Source organism: Pyrgilauda ruficollis, unplaced genomic scaffold (genome assembly GCF_017590135.1).
Source record: "Pyrgilauda ruficollis isolate IOZ18807 unplaced genomic scaffold, ASM1759013v1 scaffold117, whole genome shotgun sequence".
Classification (NCBI taxonomy): Eukaryota; Metazoa; Chordata; class Aves; order Passeriformes; family Passeridae; genus Pyrgilauda; species Pyrgilauda ruficollis.
In genome coordinates, this window is record NW_024509988.1 from 430,695 (window position 1) to 453,422 (window position 22,728).

Sequence of the window (22,728 nt, forward strand, 5' to 3'; positions counted from 1 at the left end):
GGGCGGGGCCGCGCCGCCCCGCGCAGGGCAGAGCCGGGGCGGGCCGACCCCCGCCGCCGCCGCCGAAGTTTCCCCGGGAGCCGCCGGGAAAGTTGCGTCCGGCAGCGATCGCAACTTTGCGCGCCGGCCCCGCCGCCGCCGCCCGCAGCATCCCCGCAGCATCCCCGCGGCGCGGCCCGGCCCCGTTCAAACTTGGCGGCCGCCGCTCGGAGCGGGCCGGCGGATCAATGCGGCCGCGGCCAGCCGCGCTGGGAGCCGGGCTACAGGTTTCACCAGCCATCGCTGGCAACAGCTTTGTCATTTTCTAAAAATAAGAAGCTAAAAGTTATTGTAGAAGAAGGGGCTTTTTTTGTCCCCCGCACAATGTGCCTTTTGTGAGTTTAATGCCATTCTGGGGCTCTCTATGGCCCCGGACAATGGGGAACTCCAGGAGGCGGCTGTGCCTCTGCCTTTTTTCTTTCTTGCTTTCTCTTTTCTTCCCCCCACCCCCCTCCTCTTTTTTTCCCCCTTTTTTCTTTTTCTTTTTTCTTTTTTTTTCTTTTTTTTTTCTTTTTTTTTTTTTTTTTTTTTTTTTTTTTTTAGGAGAGGATGCAACATTCCTCCAGTCCCTCCAGAACCTCTGCTTTGATTAAATAAATATTTCTCTAGCCTAACGGTAATGTTTTTCACTTTCTGCTCGGGTCCATGTCCGATTATTATTTAAAATTTTTATTTCCAGGAGCTTGTCCCTCCCCATTCCAGCCCTAGCAAGAAATGTAGATGATCGCTGGGAACGTGGGATTTGAATTTTAGGAGGAGGTGAACCAGTAAAGGACCTCTATCCAGGCTTCAGGAATATGTTTTTTTTCATGTTTCTGTAAGAGGCTATTTTTATTATTAGCAGAAATGCATCTAAATTAAATCATGTCTTGAAAATCTAAAGCTCTTTTTTTTTTTTTTTTATTTTTTGCGGGTTTTTTGTCTTTTTTAAACCCTTTTTTTCCTTTTTTTTTTTAATTTTCATAGTAACTCGAATAATTATCTTCACGGTTTGTTTCATAGCTCTGAACGAGGAATGCAGTTGCGGTCAGTTTTTCCATTTGGGAGAACCTTAATGTAGATGTATTTTATACTGCAAGGTAATAAACTGCATGTTTGTTAGTACCTATTATAATGAAATGTCTTGAGCTTTCCCTATTTCTTAACGTGGGGGTTGACATTTGGAATTTTGACAAGTCCCTTTAAGTGGGATGGGGGTGAAGGAAGAGGACGGGTGATCAGGAATTTGACTGTAGTGTTGATGCATTGCTGGAAGTGTCTGGCGTTTGGGAGAAAGTCGCAGGATTTAAGACTCAGGGTTCGGTAGGTGCCACGGTTCTGTGGATGTTGTACCTGCAGCCCTGGTGTGCCCAGTGACCCAGGCGTGCTGGGTGTGAGTCCTGGTGGTCAGATTGACCCCAGAGGGGGACCAGTTTGCGTTTAAAAGCTGCCCTTAAAAATCTGTCACTCCCTGCTTGATACATGTCTGTTTTTATGGAAGAATAATTGTTAATGTACTCATCTTTCAAAAAAAAAAAAAGTTTGCTGGGGGATCCGGGGCGGTGGGTGGGAGCGGACGGGAGGGGGGGCCGGACCAGCCCCATGCAAAGCAGCCCGGGCGCCCCGAGCAGGAGGAGCCCGAGCGGGGGACAGGGCAGAAAAGTTGCCACTTACGCGGTCGCTGCTCCGGCGGCGGCGGCGCTTTTAATCCCGGGCGGCGGCGCGGGGGCTACAGATCCCATGCAGGCTGCGGCGGCTGCGGCGGCAGGAGCGCGGGGCTCCGCGGAGGGGCCCGGGGCAGCAGCAGCGGGAGCCGGGGGCAGCAGCCGGAGCCGAGCGGGAGCCGCCGCCGCCGCCGCCGCTGCCCAGCAGCAGCATCGTTGTCGGGGAGTTTGCAGCCCCCCGGAGAGAGGGGGCCGCGGGCGGCGGCAGCAGACACTCTCCCCAAAAAAAACCCACCAAAACAAAACCAACCCCCCTGCCACCCCGAACCCTAAAAAAAAAAACCAACCCCAAGCCAAAAAACAAAATCAAAAACCAGCCAAGCCCCTAACCATGGAGCCCTGTGGGAATCAGAATTTTTTGGGGCTGCTTGGTACGCTGCCTGGGAAGGTGCATGTACTTTTTAGCTGTTCTTGCTGAACGTGAACCAAACGTGGGTTGAGGAAGAAGTTGAGGTGAGAATAAAGTAACCCTTGTCTAGCACTTGGGATAACTTAGAAAAGTGCCTCTTTTCCCCTGAGGCTGGGGATCTGGTGGCCCAGGCTGCGGGTGCTGCCTGTGGCCACACTTTTTGCAGAGTAAAGCAAAAGGAAATGTGTGGGGAAGTTGGGGAGCAAACGAGTGCCTGTGGATGCTCCAGAAATAGGCACCTCCACAGGGACGTGTGCGAGCGCGGGCTGGAGCCATGGATGTTGTCTCTGCGCTTGCATCGTGAATTCGAGCTGTGTGCCGCTGTCCTCTAATTTCCCATGACAACATATGGATCCCATAAAGGCAAACATGCCGAAGTGCATCTGTCTGGGTAGTTAACACAAACCAAACATCCCCCGCTCGAGATCCCGCTGCTCCTCCGGCCGCGCTGCGCGGAGCCCTCCTGCGACAGCCCCTCGGTGCTCCGTCTTTCTTCTCGTCGCGCTGCCGGACGAGCCCGAGTGCCCCGGGAGGGAGCAGGGCAGCAGGCGCAGGTCAGAGGAGCGGAGGGGTTAAGCGGGGAGAGGGGCGTGCGCCCTGCGGCCCCCCACCCTCCTGGGAGCTGCTCCAGCCCGAGCAGGCTCTGCCCTGGGGTCAAGTCCTAGGACATCTTTCCCTCCCCGCCTGGCAAGGCAGGAGCTCAGGCTGGGAAGGGAAACAGCAGATGAGCAGAGGGCAGAGGTTTGCCCCTCGTCCTGGACACAGACGTCTGGAAGCTGGGGAAAGAAAGAGTTCCCAGTTTTCCAGGTTGCAAAAAGAGGTGATGAGGGGAGGCTGTGTGTGAAAAGAAGGGAAGGAACAAGTGACGGCTGCAGGACCAGCGGATAAACCACTACGCAAACACCGAAACACAGCCAAGGAATTAAGGGACAATTCGTACAGAAATCGTTAGGTATGATTACATGTATGTGCACGTGTGCGTCCTCTAAAAAATTTACTTCCCGTAAGATTTCTTTGTTCTAGGGAAAAAGACAATCTGGTTGCTAAAATGTAAAAAGGGGCTTCCCTTACTTTAATTAGAAATTTTGATACAGCCTCATCTGCAATTGTGTGGGTGCCTCTTGTTTCTATATGTGTATCTCTGCATACGCATAGATGGGATTTTGGGTTCAAATAGCTTTTAATGTGCTTAGCAGAAAGAAGCTCTTAGTATCAGATCTACAGGGAAAATAAGACTGATTTTTCCCATAGGAAACTTGCTAAAGACACAGCTGAATTATTAGATTAACCCATTTTTTTGTCTCATGGCATATCTGATGTATTTGCGCAAAGATTTGTATCATTTCATTTCTATGTTATTTTGAACAGACTGAACGAATAGCGGCGCTTTCAAGGGAAGTTATTATTTGCAGAAATGTATACAAATTGAGAGGAACAACTTTGAAGCAAAATGTTTTTCCAAAGCAGTGAATATGGCATTTGGACAGGACTCTCAGCAAGAATAGTTATTATCTTTAACATGTGAAATGGGGGTGAGCAGCTCTGGTTCCCTGGGTTCTGCAGCAAGATCAGATCTTCCCCTGGAGACATGACCTGGCTGCCAGGGGCTCAGGAGGCAGGGGTGGGCCAGATTTGCATAGGGCAGTGGTGAAAGCACTGGACTCGGCTGAATTTTTAGGGATCCACGAGCGTATCCCGTTGCTCGCCACCCAGCACGGGGGGACTGGGCCAAGGCTGACAGGGCACACGGGGCTGGTGTATGGGGAGAGCTAAAAAATGGTCCAGGCTATCTTTTAAGATGCAGGCTTTAAAAATTATTGTTGGGAGAGGGGAGATCGAGCTTAGAAAAAGTCTCCATAATATCATCCACTTCCATAGCTGCGTGCTTCTTGGAAATGTGTCTGAAGAATCAGAACAAAGCATGGAAGGCCAGAGTCCTTGAAGGAGCTCCAAATGATAAAGTCTGCCATTCATTTTAAACACTGCGTGCATTGTAGAAACACAGGTCAATTTGAAGGCATTTGTCAGATTTCCAGTTCCCTCTGCTCCTTTGCAATGGAAATTTGCAATCAAATCCCTGTGCTGGAGTTAGGATGTCTGCCTTGATCAGTTTGTATGACTCTATGCCCAAAGCACTGGCCAGGTAAGCTAGCTTTTCCTTTGGAAAGTTTTGTTTGTGAGGAGTTGAGCAGGAGAAGGGGGGAAGGTTGAGGGGAACTGAGCTGGAGTAGATGTGTTTGTTCTGGGTTTGGAAGGGGGAAAGGGCAGGCAGTCGGCAGCGATGGATTGCACAGGGCTTGCTGAGCCGCAGAAGCGAGTTGATACCATTTAGAAACGCCCAGCTAGAAGCATGGAAAGGGATATTCCAGCAGCAGCACCGTCATTGTTGGGATGCAAAAACGCAGCACGGCTGGAGAGCCACGCTGCTGAGCAATTTCAGCCAGATAGCAGGGATTTCTTCTGGAGTCATGTTTGCCTCGGTTACTGGGGGGGCTGCTGCCCTTATTCCTGAGACGTGGGGTGCTGAAGGGGAGAGACTGTTGCTCTAGAAGAAACGCTGTAGGATTTGGGGAGGTTCGGGCTGAGGGGGATGTTCAAAGGAACATTTATTCTTTTGTCTCCAATCTATTTCTGGGGTTTTACCTGATTATTAAAAGACATCGTGCTCTAGGCAGTGGGAGTGACAGGACCTCTGTGGGCTATTCCAGCTGTCCCCAAACCTGGCAAGGCTGCTGCAGTCAGCCTGAGTAAACACCCCTCAGTCAGACAGCAGGTTTGTAACACGCATTTGCTTGTTTTGCAGGCCGTAACATGAGTGGATGTGTTTGCCATGGAAATAAACACTTGGAATACATCTATATGTTTCTTGGCTTTTTGAGAGAAATGAAGAAAAAAGTCTTGGCATTTAATTAGGAGTCACTAACCTGATAAATATTGAACATCATTTCTTTGTGAGCGGCTCCATGTGCTCAGAGTACTCTATGGATGTATTCCACAATTGCACTTATTTAATGCCTGCATCACCTCGTGCCTATTGTATTTATGTTGTCATCAATGTCAGATTTTAATTAAACAATTAAATCACTGTCAGAGTAATTTCCCTAGAAAACTATTTTAAATGAAAAATCCCACAATAAATGTTTGGGAACCATCTTAAAGGGATAAAAGAGGAAAACAAGTTACAAAACAAAATTACAGTTCCCCCAGAATTAGGGGAAAAAAAAAACGTTTTCAGCATTGAGAGGAATTCTGGACTACAGGGTGGTTTCCACTGAATTCAGAGTGTGTCAGCAGGGAGACCAAGACACCTGGGCTTGTCTGGGGGCTGGTCTGGGTCTGTCAGGTGCAGTGGCTGCACAGGGACCCTGGCCCAGGGCTGGCAGTTCCTGTGCTCATCCCCCCGCTGGGGCCAGGAGCGGTGACAGCAATGCAACCCTCTCCTCTCTGTGCCAGCCAGGTACCCAATGCTCCTTGGAAAATAGTCCACCAGCCTCCTTTCCCTCCGACTTATTTGAGAATTAAGCTGGAGATTTGCAGGAAAGTCTGCATTGAATTATTCACCAAGTTAAGCACCAGCACCAGCTGCACTTACTATATAGTAACCACGTCCTCCACCCCTGCGTTGTAAGCAGTGAGAAATCGGATCTGACATAGCATCTTTGCTGCACTTAATCAAACAGTTCATCGTTATCTCTTTGTAAATATCTGCTCTTATTCCTCCAAAACCTGTACTTCTTTGCGCAGAAAAATCACAAACACGAGATGCAAAATTCATCAGACAAGATATCTGCAGGAATCACGCTCCCAGCCGCACGCCACGCTATTACCTGTATTTAACATAAGCACATCTGACATTTGCGGCGACGTGAGCGGCGCATATTGAAATTGGGGGCCCGGGCTGTGATTGCAGCGCCGCGTCCCCCGCAGCCATCCCCAGCCACCCCGGCCAACAATGCTTTCATTTGTGCCCCGGGAGGGCCGTGCCGAGCCAGCAGCGGCGGGGGCCGGGGGCCTCGCTGTGCCCCCGCTTCCCCCGCGCCCAGCCTCAGGGGACCCCTCCCAGCCCAGCACCCATCCTGCCGCGGGAATCCTGGACAGTGTTTCTTTTAGGTCTACGCTGCGCTTTTATTGGAATGCAGCTTTGCAGATTGGGTTATGGCTGGGCTGCGTGTGGTTTCTGTCAGCCCTGAAGTGTTTTACAGCTGGAGATGATTTGGGGGGGGGGGATGGGGAGGGGACACATGCAGCCTGTCCACAGCCAGGTCTGATCTTCATCTGCTGCTGTCTCTCTAATTTTTTTCTCTGTGTCTCCATCAAAATACGAGGCTGGCACTGGAGGGGGTGATGACGACAGCAGCAACACCAGGTCCATCCCTTCCCGCTCCTCAGTGGAGTTTGGTTCTCCCAAAAGCAATTTGCCAGCAGATCCCTTTTCCTCCTGTGGCCACAACAAACCGAGGTACCTGGTGTGCTGTGCCCGGGCTGGGCAGCCCAAGGCCTGGGCACAGGCTGGCTGCAGGCAGTGCCCTGGGGGGGCTCCTGCCCCGGCCAGCTCCACTTGTGAGTTCAAGGCACAAACCTTTAACCTAAATTCAACCAGCAAACCCCAAAGCACTCACTCCATCAGTCCAGAGCCGTGGCAGAGTCTCCACAGCCCCCTTGGCCAGGCAGGCCCTTGCCTGCACCCATCCAGGGCCACCTGCACCGCGCCCAGAGGCTCTGCCACCCGAAGGGCCCTGGCAGAGCGCATGCAACCAGAAACATTTTTTTATGCACAGGAAAGGGGAAAATGGATGAGGTTGCACAGAACCCTCCTCCAAGCAGGAGAGGCTGTGCTGGAGGAAAGTATTGCTCATAATGACACTTAAGCCCAGACACTTGAATGCTAAAGGTTAAACTTACATTCTTCAAGAAGGGGCTCCTTGCCAGCTTGAACTGTGTTGTGTGTTCACTATTGCCTCCTCCTCCTCCTCTTCATCCACTGTCAATCCACTTTTGGTATGTTTTGAAATAACTGAGGTTTTGGGGTGGATTTTTTTCCTCCCCTAATGTCTGTTCTCTGTACCAGTTCTCAGCCCTATGTCTGTCACAGAATTAAAAAAAATTTAGAAGTCAGTTTAATGCCTGTACAAAAGTGAAGTGTTTTTTCTTAGCTGCAAACTACTGTAGCTTCAATCCATCAAAGACCAGCCTCAGCATATGTTCTGTCCTCCAGTGACACACAGTTCACAGAACACCATCCTCCACCTCCTGTCCTCAGCTGAATAACCAGAATGTACACTCTGACAATCAGGCTAAAATTGGAATTAAAACACATTGAAGGACTGATATACAGTAACAATAGGGTGGCAAAATCATTTTGGGGGCAATCCCTACCAGGGCTGGGGATGAAACTGATGGCAATGCTTCCAAATGCTCAAGCCAAGGAAAAAGAAACAGGAAAATGCCCACCCAGGAGTAGCACTTTAAGATGAATTTCAGCATAATATGAAGAAACAGACATGCAGTTTGGATGCTACATTTAGACCTCACTGATCAAAGAGCACCTTCTCCATATACTTTCATGCTTCTCTCCAGAGATATTTCCCACAAAAAGAATGGAAATAATATTACATTGTGCATGCCTTCTAAAGCAGCCTCTTTACATAGCCTCATGCAGGCTTTTCGTAGAGAATCAGTCAGGTGAAAGCACAGAACACGGATCCCTACATCTCAGAAGCAGCAGCAGGTAGAGGAGACCCAGACAGAAGGCTGGATCAAAGGCTTTGAGGAGGAGCATGGAAAAGAGCCAGAATGAGCTTCAGAAGTCAAATGCAATTTTTATTTGGGTTCAGAGATGATAAAAGGCCAGTGATGTTCATTTTCCTACTTCCTGCAGCAAGGGAACGGGGGGCTGCAGGGCTCCGCAGCTCGCTGCAGTGTATTTCTTGGCACAGCCCTAATTGTATCTCCTGGTCCCAGTGGAAGTTCACGCTTTTTAATATCTCTTATTGCTTCTGCAATTGCTGCCACCAGTCAGCAATCACAAACAGGAAGCCGTGAGTCAGCAGAGCCATAACCCGTGGGCTGACAGCGGCCGGAGGAGAGGGACGCTCCTGGAAAACACGGCCAGGGCCCCGCGGGAACGGTGCCTGGCCAGGCCCGGGAGCTGCGCCCAGCCTCGGCTCCCAGGCCAGCCCTTCAGCTTACAGCAGAACCCGGGATAAAAAGGTCCTGTTGCCCTGGGCCTGAGCGCCTTCACAGAGGATTCCCAAAGCTGGTCCCCAGGGCTCAGGGCAGTCATGGCAGGATGAGAGCAGACAAGGACACTGGGTCCAGTTGCCTCTCTGTGCTCCAAAAAGCAGATTTATTTTTTTTTTACCCCATTAGGGAGAGGCACGGCAGAGGAGGCAGCAGTGACCCCTGAGCTGGGATACGTCAGCATGACCCCGTTTTCACACCAGCGGCACCCAGGGCTTGGCCACACCACGGCTCACGTAGCGCGGGGAAGCAGATGATCTATTCCCAGCCTGGTTTCGTCTGTTTCCTAACTGTATTTAGCAGTGAGTTTACTCCAGACTGAGCCTGCGTGAGTAAGAGTGTATGTAAGGGTTGAGGATTGGCTGCAGCAGGCAGAGGGTTTGCTGAAAGGCTTGTTAAGGAAGCACTACTGACCATGCAATCCAATTACATAATGCTTCAAAAAATAACCGTGCTGGGAGTTGGGTCTGGGCAGTGCATTTTGGCAGCAGAAAGAGGTATCAAATGTTCATCTTCCAAACCAAAGGCTGACAGTGTATTTGTGCCACAATGTGACACTGCACCTCGGCAGTAAACTGCTCTAAAGAGGAAACTTGCTTCCAGGGGAAATGCCTGCTGTTCCCTTTCAAGGCAGTGCTGCACCCTGCAGACCGACGTTATTTGAGTCCTTGTAAAATTACCACTAATCTCTGCACTCAGGATGCCTCGTGTTTTATGGGCACTCGTATGACGGCAGCTTTGTTTTCTGGGGGGAAAGCAGAGTGCTGAGCAGGGAGAAGCAGGCACCTGGCCATCAGCAGTGGCTCTCTGGGCGCTTTCCTCAGCTCCCTGTCTTGCAGTTCCTCTCTGCCACTCTGGACAGGACAGACATACAGATGATGCACAGTATTTACTGGACAATGGCTGAAAAAAATACCCTGTCCTGCCTGAGGAAGATCCAGACCCAGTCCCACTCTAGGAAGAGCCTGCATGGAGCTGTGCATCCTTTCTGCCGAGATGGATGCTGGCGGAGGGGACTGAAGGCTCCATCCACACGTTGTCCGGGACGACGGGGATTTAGAAACCCTGTCTCCAAACAGCACCGGTAGCTTTTATCGTAGTTACTAATTTAACTGCTGGGCTGCTCCGAAGGCGTCGCAGAGAAGGCGCATTTCTGGTGAATGAGGCAACAGCAAACTAAGAATATCCTTAGCCGCTGCGCAGCTGCCTGTACCTGAGCTGTGGGGCTCGGCTGCTGGGGATGCTGCATGAGCCGCGCCGGCCACCAGCGCCCGGCTCGGCCGCCGTCCCTGCCGGGGCACTGGGGAGGTCCCTCGGCCGGGTCGCATCCCTGGCCCCCCGGGCGCTGCCCACGCCGGGAGCCCCCCGGTGACACGGGCGAGCCCCGGGCTGCCGGCGGGCCCGGGGCAGCGGCGCGGGCGCGGTGCTGGCCGGGGGCCACCATGCTGCCGCTGCTCACCGCCGGCACCCTCTGCCCGGGGCTGTCACATCGGCCTCTCCGGCAGGCCCGGGGCACACCGGGGGCCGCAGCCAGCGGGCAGGTGCTCGCCCCTCCGGGGGCTGCTCGCTCCAGCCCGCGGCGGAGCTGCTCTGTGGATGCTTTCTTGGTGCATTTGGGCAGGGAGCCAAAGTATGCAGCTTAAAGGAAATGTTTAATAAAGACACAGGAGCCTCAAACTGTTTATTTTTCCTTGCAGAAAGGTGGAGAGCCGATGTCCCTGGAAACGCTGCCGGGCCAGGCGCGGGCCGGGGGCCGAGCCGGGGCTGACACTGCCTCTCACCTCTCCCTCCCCCGACAGCCCCGGCCGCGGGGTCATAAACCGTGGGGGGAAAAGGCAGCCTATTAGTAACTCTATTAAGTCTCCATTAGTTAGGTGTGAACTCATTACTCTAATATACCTGGAGGTGGGATCCCACTTGCAGGACATTAGCGCTGCAATAAGCACGTTTACCACCCGAGCTGGACCGAGTGAGGAGAGCATGGAGCAAAGGAGAGGAGCCTCTCGACAGTGGAGCAGCACGGCCGCACCACCACCACACAGACAGCCCTTCTTGCCACGCCTGCCCTGGGCCGGTTGAACCTCTCCCAGCCGGGCTTCCTCCCTGTCCCCACGGTCGTTGTCCGTATGAGCAGTCCCTAAAGCAGCCCTTGCCATCTTCCCTTCCCGCAGCAGCGACAGGTCAGCCACTGAAACGCACCCTGCTCATCTGCTCACCTGGTGAGTGGCTGCACCATGGGAAGCTGCTCTCCCACCCTGTTGTAGGATCAGTCATTTGGGCTGGAAAAGTTCCCCAGCACTGCCAAGGACACCAATAACCCGTGTCCCCGGGTGCCGTACCACACAGCCTTTAAATCCCCTCCAGATGGGATGACTCCAGCACTGACCTGGGCAGCCTGTGCAAGGGCTGCACAGCACTTTCAGAGAAGAAATTTTTCCTGATTGCTAAATCACAGAATATCCTGAGCTAGAAGGAACCTACAAGGAGTATCGAGTGCGATTACAGGCCCTGCCCAGGACAGACCCGAGAATCCCACCACTTTGTCCAGCACTTCCTGAATCCAGTCTCAACCTCCCCTTGCCTGGCTTGGCCTTTTCCATGTGTTGGCGTTTTGTGACAGGAGCTGTCTGCAGCTGAGCACCCTGTGAGGAACTCGGCAAACTAAATAATGAGCATATAGGAAATCAATTAATTAATAATAGATAGGGTGCAGGCTTAAAGGGGTTTGCTGAGTTAGCACAATGAAAAATATGATTGTGTGTAGAAATCTGTAGATGTAGAACTTTTTCTCCACCTTTTCAGTAGCTTGAACGTGCCAACAGGAGATGCCTGAGCCCCCACTGCCCTCTGCCAAAGCCCCTCACAGACAGGTACTGTTTGCCCTGCAGAACACAAAGCCTGTGCACCACCTCCTCCTCATCCTTACTCGCACTTCAAGGCTGCACAAAAGCACAGTCCATGCAGAACTCTTCCCAAAAGTAATTTTTAAGCCCATTTGTTCCTAAATAGCGCTAAACTGTACACGATCCCTGAAAAAAAGCTGTCCAAGAGCATACAAGTAGGATTAAAAAAATTATTTCAGGAGGAAGCATGATCTTGTTTCTAAGATCCTTGGCCAAAAAGAGTATAAAATTAATGGTATTAAGTTCCTAAAAATACTCTTGAGGATCTGGGAGTTGGAACAAGGGCTTGGATTCTATTCCTAGCTCTGCCACAGACTCGCTGTCTGCAGTGAAGGACCAGCTCAGATGGGACACAGGGTATGCTGGAAGTGCCCAGAAATGCACTTCAGAGCTCACTCCCCCCACTTTTGGCCCTTCTTCCCATTTTGTACAATGGGTACAAAAGTGACTCTGATGGAGCAGAGCACATGAGATGGGATCTTGGTGTAACTCCTCCTGGTTTGTTTCCAGAGCACCATGAAACCATGTCCTTTCATGGTGCCACACTGATCAGGCTCACCTGCCCTTTTCTTCCTTCCCTATTTCTCTGGAATTAACTCTTAAAATTCAAAACACCAGCAGGTACAAACAATTATAATTAAAAAAGAAACTACCTGCTAGAAAAGTGCTTTCTCCCTCCCAGCAAACACAGTTCTTCCTTGCACTGTCCTCCTGCTCAGTGGCAATTTGTCTACTGTAAGGGTGCTCAAGTCCAATGCCCTGCAAAATTCATTATTAAGTCTGTCTCTTTATTGCCCTGAACAGGAGAGACAGGCATCCTTAAAATGAAACACTTGATTTTAGCCCTGGAAAATCCTGAAATATTCACCTTTTAATATGTTATATATAGGAAAATTGTTTCATCATATCTTTCTCACCCTGTTTTACTGTTACCCTGTTAACTAAGGTACCCGTTTCTACATGGAATCCCATAAAAAATGCATTAAAATAATTGTGAAAGTTTCTAAAATTTGAACAAGTTACTAGTGGCAGGATGCCCAATGACAAAACAATAGCCCATCAGCAAAGCCTGAGCTGAAGTCACTGGTGGCTTCTCTAATTACAAAAAAGGAATATCCCAATGGTACTTTGACAGAATCTCAAATCCCTTTAATTCCCTGTGTGTCTTAGCTATGAAACCACTTTTGGCACAGTAATTTAAACTGCTAGATAGAAGATTCAAAATAGCACATTTCAGTGATAAATGGTAAAGTTTATGCCCCGGAGTTGCTTTTACACCAGCATGAGGCACTGAGACAGGACGGAATCCTGCAGACTGAGTCCTGTATGGATCCCAGACCCTGCCAGGTTCTGCCATCAGGGAAAGTATTCCAAGAGGAATGAAAACCCAGGCAGTGAAAACCTCTGCTCACCCCACAAAAGGGAGAAAAAGAGACTGACATTTCCATGGGTGATTCTGTCTGATGAAATCAAGTATTTAAATTACTTCTATTTACACAGGATTCTGAGAAATAATGCTAATTTGCAGAATTGGCATCTGGGGTATGAGTATATATACCCTGGGAGAGCACTTAGGGAGCCTTTGTGAAGCTAAGTAATAAACGCTTTGTCTTCACCACACTATTTATGGGTTGCTTGGGGGCATCCTGCTCTCCTCCTGCCCCTACCTGGGCATAAAATTATTGCCCAACTAGGTTTTAATCAGAGCAACAGTAAATCTGAATGACCACACATGCACAGCCATTCCCGCTCCCTGATCTCCAGCATTAATTATAAAGTGAGACTGTTTACACAGTACATACCACTTTCCTGACTTCTTTCTTGTTTATGTCTAAACCTTTATGGACATAAAACTTTGGAATTTGCTTTTGGAATAAAACTGCAATTTAAGTGGCAATAACTGTGTTGGAAAACAACTCAGCTATTGCTCCCCCGGTGCCGCGGTCACGGCAGGTTTGCACTGGAGGCTCTCCCACTGGAGCGTGTTGGTTCAGGTCATCTCCTTGCTATCCCAGCTGGATGGCTCCTCAGAAACTGCAGCTTGAGACTGCTCACAGCAAACGCTCCAGCTTTCCCTGCCGAGTCTCTTCCTCCACTTTTCCCCACATCTGGCTCCCCTGTGCATGTCCCCGCACACCCCGCTCTGGGGGTTGTGCTGCTCCCCTCGGGCTGGGGCTCAGGTCCTCACCCCTCCCCTCCCAGGGTACTGACCTGGCAGCCCTTTGCTCCTCCACACAGAACCCTGTCCCATGCCCTAAGACACTCCCCTAGTCAGATGCCCCTGAAAGGGAAATTTTTCTTGTGCAGTAAGTCCTTACAAACAAAAGAGACGTCCATCAGATGCCATATACAAGTGAGGGTACCAATAGTAAAGTTACTCATGCTCCACAAGCACTAAATTATTCCTCGTCACACTGGCCTGGCTGCTCATTTTGTCAGGCTGTCACACAATAAATTAATATGTTGGCTGTTTGGGGCTGAGAACTCTTCTATTTGTTCAGTAAAACAGATACTGCACACCCCGGGCACCATATAAAAATAATAAATTACCATAGCACACAGGCAAGGTATTACTTGTCTCTCTCCTTGCCTTTACTTTATCCCCTCCATCCTCTGCCTTTCCTCTGATCAATTTATCTTCCATTTACTTTCTATTTCTGTCTGTAGGTTTCACTCTAATACATGCTGCTCCGATATTCCAACCATACCACTTGCTCCACAAGTACAACTACAGAGTCTCCATGGATGTGGAGAAGAGGAAATCAACAAAAGTTCAAGGGGAGGAGAAGAAATAATGTCTATACTGCATACTGCAAGAATATTAGGAAAAAGGAATCAAGCCTCTACCTGGTGCTGTCTCTTACGCTGACTTGGATGCCTCCTGATTCCCGCCAGACTCCCTTTGCTCTTCACATCCAACACAAAAATGTGGAGACTTGGTAGCCAGAGGAATTGAACAGCCTTCTCTGTGTAGGCAGGTTGGGAAGTGTTTGACCCAATCTCCCTTGTAGGTTAAAATGTCCTTTAATTCTGGTGGGCTGTGTTGAGATGGGAATGAATAAACTCTCTCTTCATTTTAGCGTCCAGCTCGTGGAAGCTGTACAGGCTGGATGTTAAGTCTGTCCAAATTCCTTTCCTCTTTGGCAAGGTTATCCTACCTACAAAAATAAGAATTAAAATTAAGGTTTTGTTTGGCTTCTTACAAGTTCAGATCCTGCTCCACGTTTTCCAGGACACAGTTCCAACCCAAGTTTTAGCACACAGGCTCCCCAAGAGCACCCGCAAAGTCACGGGAAGTCATCAAGTTATTGCAATACTAAGCGCATTATGTTTCCAAAGCATCACATAATCTTAACTAATAAAAAAACCAACAGAATTTACTGTTTGTTCTTAAAGAAAAAATAAATAAGCAAAGAAGCAAAATTTAAATATTTATTGAAAAGGAAAATATTGTAGCCTTGTGCAGTTATTGGCAGGAGATGCTGTGCAAACAGAGCCCCGGCAGGCCGCTGCCTCGCACATCCCGGCGCTGGCCCGCGGCCCCGCACGGCCCGCACCGCGGCTGCGGCGCTCCCCGGGGCAGCGCCGCCGGTTCCGGCCCATCTGCGGCTCCGGTTCGGAGCCCGCCCCGGCCGCGCCCTCCGCCCACGGCAGGCCGGCTGCGAGCAGGACCGGCTCCCCGTGCGGGGCAGCCAGCGGCACCGCCGGCAGGTGCCGGGGGTGCCGGGGGAGCCCGGCCCGGCCCGGCGGGGCTCCAGGTGAGCCGGGCTGGCCCAGGGCAATGTCTGCTGCTTCTGGCATCTGATTCCCACCCCTCCTATCCCACGTGGCCGTGCATTAGTGATGGGCACTGCTGGCAGATGGCAAAGTTCGAGCCGGGCTAATTAAACATACCGAGCTAATAACCTTCCATTTTGGGACTGGTATAATTCATAATTTAATGTATTGCTGCTGAGACATTAACCTTTCAATGACTGGCACAGTGCCCACAGCAGCCTGAGTGCTGACCATCTTTCAGGAAAATGAGTATTATTGTTAAAACAGGTATAAATCATTCATGGTTTCAGCTTTTGTGTCAAGCTGCACATGAAAATAAGTAGTAGGCTGGGTAATTTATTTACCTTTTGGTGGTTATTCTTGTGATTTCATGATCATATTCTCTGATTCATAAACACTGGCCAATTGCCATTCTGTTCTCGTTTTACCATTTCAATATTGCAGTGGTTATTCTGATTTCCATCTTTTAACAAGTTCAAGACTGGTGCAGAGTTGCTTGATCCAGGCACAAACAAAATCTCATTTCAAGGAGGAAAAACTTATTTTAAGCTAATTCCACAGTATTCAATGCAATTATTAAAGCTACCAACTTGTTACAATTTAGCATTTTGCTAAAAGAAGTGTTTCTTCGGAAACTGGCGCATAAACATACAGATTAAAAAACTTTTCAAAATTCTCCTTCAGAAGCAGCTGGGAGGAAGCTCACACATTACTAAAGAGTTTAGTAAAGATCATGTCCTATCTCTTCCAATCAAATGGTGAAGGAAAATGGCCAATGCTCAGTCAAAAGGGCAAACCAGCTCTGTCTTTGAAGGCACATTAAAGATGAGTCTAAAAAAAAATCCTAAGTGGATGCTGAAGAACTAATCCATTTGCAAAATTGCTATTTTTGAAGAAAGAAGTTAACTAAGAAATCACCAAGAAGCTATGTGTGAATGTCTGTCACATTTCATGCCTAGGATAATGCCAAGACCAGGACATTTTGGAGGCATAAGAGAACAAGAAGCAATGTCAGCATTGCTGATTTTAGGCTTCTCCTCAGGACTTTGTATGGTCACTCTCAGGACTATATGAACACTGCCAAAAGATAAAGCATTCAAACCTGTTCATGGGGACAACACTCAGACTCCTTGGAACAGGAATTATTTGAGAGGTTGAGGTTCCTCTGGGTACCTTCTCATACTGGAAACATACAATGTTACCCCCAAGAACATCTATTTTTTCTATTGATAATGATGCAGGAGACAACCCCTCTCTCCTACAAGTGATCATCTGCCTCTGTTAATTCATATCTGTGTCACCCGTGGCCCAGGGCTGAGCTGGTACACCTTCCCTTTGGGTTCTGAGATGTGTCATTGAACCAGATGCACCTGGATCAAAGCCTGGCAGCTCTTTTTGCCATGGACGCTACAGTGTCCCTGCATTTCACTCCCTCTGCTGGCTCCAGTTGCACACCAAATGAAGGTTTTGAGACCTGACATTTCTTTAAGGCTGGGACATCTAAAATTCACCTGGATCTTCAGGTTCCAGGGCCTGCCCTGCCCTGCTGTCCTTACAGGCAGCTGGCAGGGATGCAGCCCTTCCTCCTTCCAGGCACAGCATCCTGGGCTTGGGACAGAACCATGGCACTGCCAGCACTCCCTGTGGTGAGGCTGAGTGGGGAGTGTGTGTCCCCACTGCACGCTGGGTGCTCCCACCCCTGGCAGAGGGCAGGGCCCCGGCTCACCTGGCTGTACCTGCTGGGTGCTCCCACCCCTGGCAGAGGGCAGGGCCCCGGCTCACCTGGCTGTACCTGCTGGGTGCTCCCACCCCTGGCAGAGGGCAGGGCCCCGGCTCACCTGGCTGTACCTGCTGGGTGCAGGAGCCGTGTGTGTCTGCAGGTACCTGCAGTCACTGCCCGTGCCTGCCGAGCCTCCCTCCTGCTGCTGCCTGCTGGCTGGGCGGAGGGAACCCAGGGAACCAGAGCCCAGTCCTCCAACATCTGGCACCTCAGGAAGGAAAATCAGCAAAGTAACCCTTTTGAGAACACCCTTCCTAAGGCTGAAGGAGCAGGGCTATCCCAGCTGTGGATGTGTGCTGGTGCTGGCACAGCTCCTTGGGAAGTCGAGGGCCCCTGGCTCTGGCGGGCTGGTGGAGCATGGGCCCTCTTGGCCAACGCTCCCCGACTCAGCCGTGCTACACAGATGGGCTCTTATGCAATTTTTTGCTTTCCAGTAGCCACGTGACTTTCTATGGCAAGAATTACTCAATGTGCAGTTCCTGTCTGAAGTGGCCTATCCAAAGTATTCAAAACAAGTTCTGAGCAAACCCGCATCTCGAGGGTTGGTGTTGCCTTTAGGCAGATATTGTTATTTCACAAGTGGGAAAACTGAGGTAATTTTTTTTCTTTAAAGGGGGCAGATGCTGCACATGTACAGGCACTGAATACCCTTGGTGCTTGTCTAAAGCTGAGAAGAAGCATTGAAAATACCTAGATGTGATAGAGAGGCTGCAAATTTGGGCATGATTCCCCCTAAACCATTAGGCTTTTTGCCACACCCACATTTACTTGCTGTGGAAATGGACCTTGTACCTCATTGTTCAAATACTTTTCTGCAGTTATTCTGTATTTCAGGTTTTTGGTATTTCAGGTTTTTGGTATTTCCCCCTCGTTCACATGCCAGGTGGCAAACCCCAAACTGGAGCAGAAGTCACTTCCTACACTGTGGTTATAAGAGTTAAAGTTCAGATTTCTAATTGCCCTCTCGAGGCCTTACTACTTGTTGATTAGGGTCTTTTGGGAACTGCATCAAACCTATAATAATAAACACTCATTTCACTGGAAGTTTGTAGCTGCTGTGGCAGCCCTGCAGCCCTTCTGTAGTGGCACACGTACAAACCAACCAGGAAAGGCCTCTCTCATTCTTCAGAGGCTTTCCAGGCGGGACGTGTCTGGGCCATGGGCATTCACCTGCCAGACTGGAGCTGGGGCTGCACGTGCCCCTCTGCCCCCTCCCAGCCCACCGAGCAGCGCTGTGAGCGATGAGGGCAGGAGCCTGGCGGGGAGCACATCTGTGCAGGGACAGCTGCTGGGCTTCCTTCAAAACACTGACTAGTTCCCTAAATGCTGGTAGATTTGGGGACAGCAGCAAGTAAGGAGAAGTAGGACAGCCAGCACACTGCTGGTGGCCAGTCAGTGTTCATAGTCCATCGTCTCCTGTTCTGTTGTGGCATGTGACCAGAACAGATATCCTGAAGGTGCCATCCTGAAACCCCAGTGCTCTATGCTTCAGCAAAAGCCTCTGCTGTGTGAGGGTGCTGCTGGAGGAGGACGTTTGCTGTATGAGCTGGCACAATAAACCTCCCTCCTCCCACAGGTACCTCTGCCCAAGCAGCCCCATGGAATCTGGGGGCTGATGCCCAGTGCCAGCCCAGGCCAGGGATGCTGCATCCTGCTGGAGCGCACGGGGCACATGGGGACAGCTCCCAGATCCCCAGCTGGGACAGAAGAGGGTCCCCCCAGGAGCACCAGTGGTGGGACAGCTGCAGATGCTCTGTGTCACATGTTCCTAATTGCAAAACCTCTGAGTTCTCCTAACTCGAGCAGTCCAAGGTGTCATTCCCAGACTAGGTGCTTTGGAAGTGCTTGTATGGCATAGATTTTACAGGCTGGATGTCCGAAGGGATGGGATGGGATGGGATGGGATGGGATGGGATGGGATGGGGAGCACAGTGGTCATGGATTGTCCCAGGCAGGAGGGAAGTTGCTGCAAGTCTGCTCTTGGCGAATCTCCAGAGAAGGGCAAGGGGTCTCCTTGAAAGCCCCCAGAATGAATGAGCCCGAAGTAAACGCAGGTGTTGGTCTGCAGCTGCTGCCCCAGCCGGGCAGTACCTGTCGGAGGGCGGATCGATGCGCGCAGGCAGCCACGCGTGAGCTGCTCCGCAGTGCCGCTATTGATCGGCGCTAACGGCTGCCGATACCGCGCCGAGCGGGCTGACAGGCCGGGGAGAGGCAAGGAGGAAACAGCCTTCGCTGGTGGCAGACGCGCAGAAGAAAGCCGATAAAAAGTCAATTCCACTTAACTGAATGGCTGCTAACTAAATATTTTTGGGGCCAGAGCCTTCCCAGATAGCAGCTGGAATGTCTCTGCTCCAGAACTGAGACATCAAGTGAGCGTGGCATCGACGGCTGAGATAAGAGACGCTGCGATGGCCAGCGGAGCAGGAGAACCTGATGAGCCAGCCCTGCCTGCCTGCCCTGCACAGCCACGCACCACAGGAGGACAGAGATATCCAGAACTGCTTTTCCCAGGCCCAATACTGAGATTGTGGACAATGTTTCAGGCCAACTTTTAGTGGACTGGATCAGTGCTTAAGGCACTGAATGTAAAGTAATTCTCCAGCAGTTTGATTAATAGTGTCATAGTCATAGCTTCAGTTCAGGTTCAACCTTTTTAACGTTTTATTATTTTACAGCGTAATAAATCAGGGCAGCAGGAAAAGACAGATGCAGGAATGTCCCTGTCTCCCGTCTGCTGGTGCAGACAATGGGTCACGGGATAACGGCTTGCAGGGCTGAGGCAGCTGACAGAAGATCTCCTAGAGAGGAGTCTGTAACAGAGCCAGCGACGCTCTGAGGAAGGAAGAGGCAGCTGGAAGCCAGTCAGCATGTCCTGTGGAGCTGGAGCATTGACCAAGGAAGGAGCAGGGCTCCCAGGGGAATAACTGGGATGAGATGTCTCCTTGCTGACTGCAAGAGGAAAGGCAGCTGTGTCACAGCACCACCTGTCCCTGGGCACAGTGGGATGCAGCCCTTCAGCCCTTTCTCACTGAGCAAAGGAGCCCCTCCTGCCCTTCCAGCACCAGCAGTGACCAAAGCAAGCCCACCACACTGGTCCTTACTGGGCCTGCTGGTGCAGGGATGGACACAGCTCAAGGACTGTCATGGGAGGCTGCAGCTGAGGGAAAGGAAAGCTGAGCTGTGTAGGGCCGGTGCACGCTGCAGAGAGGAGAAAGCAGAAGCTTTGCAGCTCAGTTGGTGGACAACAATATAGATGATACACGTGAAAGAAAGAAGGGAGATGTTTTAATGAGATCAAAAGAATAAGAGAAGTACATGTAGAGGTTCATCTCTGATGGAACTGATGGAGAGACTGTGGGAACATGAACCTAAACCACGCAGAGGAAGGGCCAGAGGTGGTGAACGAACTTGACTTGTTAGGAAGGAGGGATGGAGGAAGAACAAGGGATCTGAAGAGATAAAAAAGACAAATCAAATACGAAGAAAACTCCTAAGGTGTATTTTTTATGGACTGAATTGTGTGTGTAGCAGCAAAAAGAAGTGGCTGTGGCAATCAAAGGAAGCAATGACAGAGCCTTGGAAAAGAGGTTTTGTCATTAGAATGGAGAGTGGAGAATGATCCAATCATTCAGAAATTGTGAAGGGTAAGGGAAAAACTGGGTCACAGTAAGAAAAACTTAGTGGAAAAGTGACAAAAATCTAATAAATGTACTTTGCTTCTCATATCACCATGTTTGTTTTGTTCAATGCAAACCTCAGGACAGCACACAGAGATGCAAACAAATTCATGTGTAACATGATGAGAACGAGTGAGACTAATGCTTGAAATTTCTGCCCTGTATTTATAGGCTGCTGCTGATATTGCAGAGCAAAGCAAGTTGTATATTGAACAAACATTGCACTGTTTTCCATCTTCCTTTAACAGGAGTTAATTTTATTTTTAAATTTTAATTAGTTTCATGCAGGGGCCTGGCAGTCCCAAGGCAGAGGCACCACAACTTACAGGTTATTTGTCATCACAACTTCAGGACTGTGAAAAGAGGTGTAAGTTACAACCCAGGGACCGGATGACTAAAACACTGTCAGCAGCTGGGCTCGGCACACAGTTACGTGTGTTTGCAGGGGCTGATGTTCAGGTGTTTATAAAACAAGGTCCTCAGTGCTGTCAGAGCCTGCCTGACACTGATACCCACGTTTGTTGTCAGGTAGGTGTTGCAGGCTGGACCACCCAGGGCATTGACATGGACAGACACACTGACATCCACAAATCCCACAGCAGTTATCTATGTGCTTTTAAAGAGAATGCTTTGAAACCTTGTATTTACTTCTAGACTAATTTAAATAAAAGCTAACTGTGAGATTTAAGGCACTTTCTGACAGTGAACCTTAACTACACAGCGAAGGCATTGGCACAGCTAGAAAACTCCTTCAGCCCATGTGTACCATTGCTGGACAGTCAGGGGGTTAAGGGAAGACATCAGTTTAATATTCCAGGATCTTTTCTGCTAAATTCTGTGCAATTCCAAACTAAGCTGGAAGACTGAAATCCAGCCTGTTTCACTCTGCTTTCCTACCAGGCTACCTCCCTGCATTCTGTTATACTGGAATGTTTTAAAGCTGACATGGTACAGGAAAAACTAATGAAATCTATTAGACTTCCAGTACAAAAGAGAAGAGATTTCGAAGAAATACTGCACAAAAAAAGGGCAGATTAAAAAAATTGAAGCAGCAGAGAACAGCAACTATGTGCCACAAAAAGATAAACACAAAAAGCTCTGCTCTCTTATAAGACACCCACAGTCTCCATCTGTCATCCCAACCCTTCCTCTCCCAACTGTTCTTAAATTAAATGAATGCTTCTAATGGGCAATTTTCTCATGAAAGCATATGAGAATTCATCCAAAGACAAATTAAAACAATGCTGTGGAATCAAGCAATTCACCTCTCTCACAGGCTGCCTGGCTTCAATGGTTGCATTTACAATAGAAAAAAAAAACCCAACAAAACACCCAAATAAAGAAAAACTGGCAAAAGAACAAACCTGGCACTGACCATAGCCAACACAAGCACAGGTCGCTCTCTGCAATCGTTCTCACAGTCCTACAGCTGAGACTAAAGGTTATTTTCCTCCGTATAAGAGACTCCTGTACACATCAGATTTACTGGTTTTGTCCTTTGTGGGCCCTGCAGTCTAAACACCTCCCAAGGGATCAGCAGTGTTTAAACTATATATTATGTTTTTCTTCATGTAAATAAGCCTAGCTTGGGCTACTGTGTCTGAAGTGGCTTTAAAATGTATTTTCCTACTCATCACATACCATTTGAGTTGCTTTTAGCATCCTACACAGCATCTCATCCATGCTGGACATGAATAACGTGTTCAGATTTTCCATTCTCACTTTGGTTTCTGGTCACCTGAATTTTCAGTTTACTGCTTAGTAACAGAATTCTTCTGTATTTGAGTTGAATGCATTTAATTTCTGTCACTTGAAGACTCAATGGACATATTAGCAAAATTGCAATGAAATGTTTCTATTAAACTTGGGTCTGAAGGAGAACACTTGAAAAGGAATCAGATGTTAAATTCAGGCCCCATCAGCTGTCAGTGCTTCCTTCATAACAGGTCTTGGCTGCCTCTGTATTTCGCTGTTTGCTCTTTGCATTCACCCCAGGCAGTCTGATACCAAATGGTTTTGGTATTTTCGTTTTCTTAGCTAAGAGTCCCACTAAATTTAGATCTAGCAGCAGAAAGGAACTAAAAGGAGACGAGCCACCCCTGGGGCCCCAAAGAAGTTGCTGGTGCCAGAACAGGCGGAGGCTGGAAGCACCTGGGACAGGGGATGTGTGTTTGGGCACTGCTCTCCACGGCTGTGCTGT

General features: G+C 49.6%; 1 protein-coding gene across 2 annotated transcripts in view; it reads right to left on the bottom strand.

Moving 5' to 3' along the window:
* ZFHX3 (zinc finger homeobox 3) overlaps nt 1-14,196 on the bottom strand; it is a 138,160-nt gene extending 123,964 nt beyond the window's left edge. The window contains exon 1 of one of the 2 annotated variants that reach the window (XM_041483568.1): nt 14,142-14,196. The gene's annotated coding sequence lies outside the window, so the exon portion shown is untranslated. Of the gene's footprint in view, nt 1-1,692; nt 1,948-14,141 lie in introns of those variants that run through there. The other variant, XM_041483562.1, reaches the window with a different exon arrangement.
* Nucleotides 14,197-22,728: the final 8,532 nt, after the last annotated feature.